Source organism: Schistocerca gregaria, unplaced genomic scaffold (assembly GCF_023897955.1).
Source record: "Schistocerca gregaria isolate iqSchGreg1 unplaced genomic scaffold, iqSchGreg1.2 ptg000700l, whole genome shotgun sequence".
Classification (NCBI taxonomy): Eukaryota; Metazoa; Arthropoda; class Insecta; order Orthoptera; family Acrididae; genus Schistocerca; species Schistocerca gregaria.
Genome location: NW_026062079.1, coordinates 12,501 through 15,000, shown reverse-complemented (window position 1 = coordinate 15,000; position 2,500 = coordinate 12,501). Strand labels below are relative to the sequence as shown.

Here is a 2,500-nt window from a genome sequence, read left to right as displayed (position 1 = left end):
ATAGTTACTCCCGCCGTTTACCCGCGCTTGCTTGAATTTCTTCACGTTGACATTCAGAGCACTGGGCAGAAATCACATTGCGTCAACACCCGCTAGGGCCATCGCAATGCTTTGTTTTAATTAGACAGTCGGATTCCCCCAGTCCGTGCCAGTTCTGAGTTGATCGTTGAATGGCGGCCGAAGAGAATCCGCGCACCCGCGCGCCCCCGGAGGAGCACGCTAAGGCGGACGCGGCCTCGCAGCAAGGAAGATCCGTGGGAGGCCAAGGCACGGGACCGAGCTCGGATCCTGCACGCAGGTTGAAGCACCGGGGCGCGAACGCCGCGCAGGCGCGCGCATCCTGCACCGCCGGCCAGCACGAGGCCAACCAACGGCGAGAGCAGACCACGCCCGCGCTAAACGCCCGCACTTACCGGCACCCCTACGGCACTCACCTCGCCCAGGCCCGGCACGTTAGCGCTGACCCACTTCCCGACCAAGCCCGACACGCCCCGATCCTCAGAGCCAATCCTTATCCCGAAGTTACGGATCCAATTTGCCGACTTCCCTTACCTACATTATTCTATCGACTAGAGGCTCTTCACCTTGGAGACCTGCTGCGGATATGGGTACGAACCGGCGCGACACCTCCACGTGGCCCTCTCCCGGATTTTCAAGGTCCGAGGGGAAGATCGGGACACCGCCGCAACTGCGGTGCTCTTCGCGTTCCAAACCCTATCTCCCTGCTAGAGGATTCCAGGGAACTCGAACGCTCATGCAGAAAAGAAAACTCTTCCCCGATCTCCCGACGGCGTCTCCGGGTCCTTTTGGGTTACCCCGACGAGCATCTCTAAAAGAGGGGCCCGACTTATATCGGTTCCGCTGCCGGGTTCCGGAATAGGAACCGGATTCCCTTTCGCCCAACGGGGGCCAGCACAAAGTGCATCATGCTATGACGGCCCCCATCAACATCGGATTTCTCCTAGGGCTTAGGATCGACTGACTCGTGTGCAACGGCTGTTCACACGAAACCCTTCTCCGCGTCAGCCCTCCAGGGCCTCGCTGGAGTATTTGCTACTACCACCAAGATCTGCACCGACGGCGGCTCCAGGCAGGCTCACGCCCAGACCCTTCTGCGCCCACCGCCGCGACCCTCCTACTCGTCAGGGCTTCGCGGCCGGCCGCGAGGACCGGCCATGACTGCCAGACTGACGGCCGAGTATAGGCACGACGCTTCAGCGCCATCCATTTTCAGGGCTAGTTGCTTCGGCAGGTGAGTTGTTACACACTCCTTAGCGGATTCCGACTTCCATGGCCACCGTCCTGCTGTCTTAAGCAACCAACGCCTTTCATGGTTTCCCATGAGCGTCGATTCGGGCGCCTTAACTCGGCGTTTGGTTCATCCCACAGCGCCAGTTCTGCTTACCAAAAGTGGCCCACTTGGCACTCCGATCCGAGTCGTTTGCTCGCGGCTTCAGCATATCAAGCAAGCCGGAGATCTCACCCATTTAAAGTTTGAGAATAGGTTGAGGTCGTTTCGGCCCCAAGGCCTCTAATCATTCGCTTTACCGGATGAGACTCGTACGAGCACCAGCTATCCTGAGGGAAACTTCGGAGGGAACCAGCTACTAGATGGTTCGATTAGTCTTTCGCCCCTATACCCAGCTCCGACGATCGATTTGCACGTCAGAATCGCTACGGACCTCCATCAGGGTTTCCCCTGACTTCGTCCTGGCCAGGCATAGTTCACCATCTTTCGGGTCCCAACGTGTACGCTCTAGGTGCGCCTCACCTCGCAATGAGGACGAGACGCCCCGGGAGTGCGGAGGCCGCCGCCCCGTGAAGGGCGGGGAAGCCCCATCCTCCCTCGGCCCGCGCAAGGCGAGACCTTCACTTTCATTACGCCTTTAGGTTTCGTACAGCCCAATGACTCGCGCACATGTTAGACTCCTTGGTCCGTGTTTCAAGACGGGTCGTGAAATTGTCCAAAGCTGAAGCGCCGCTGACGGGAGCGATTATTCCGCCCGAGAGCATCCCGAGCCAACAGCGGCGCGGGTCCGGGGCCGGGCCAGGTAGGTCCGTCATCCGGGAAGAACCGCGCGCGCTTGCCGGGAGCCCGAGCGCCCAAAGGGGCGAATCGACTCCTCCAGATATACCGCCGAGCAGCCAGCCAGGACACCGGGGCTCTGCCCAACAGACGCGAACCGAGGCCCGCGGAAGGACAGGCTGCGCACCCGGGCCGTAGGCCGGCACCCAGCGGGTCGCGACGTCCTACTAGGGGAGAAGTGCGGCCCACCGCACACCGGAACGGCCCCACCCCGCGGCGAGTGGAAAGGCAACCGGACACGACCCCGCCGCGGATTGCTCCGCGCGGGCGGCCGGCCCCATCTGCCGAGGGCGGGGGCCAGTGGCCGGATGGGCGTGAATCTCACCCGTTCGACCTTTCGGACTTCTCACGTTTACCCCAGAACGGTTTCACGTACTTTTGAACTCTCTCTTCAAAGTTCTTTTCAACTTTCCC

The 2,500-nt window shown here is 61.0% G+C and overlaps 1 pseudogene; it reads right to left on the bottom strand.

Moving 5' to 3' along the window:
* The window catches only part of LOC126320077 (large subunit ribosomal RNA), a 6,556-nt pseudogene that overhangs the window by 3,684 nt on the left and 372 nt on the right, over window positions 1–2,500 (bottom strand).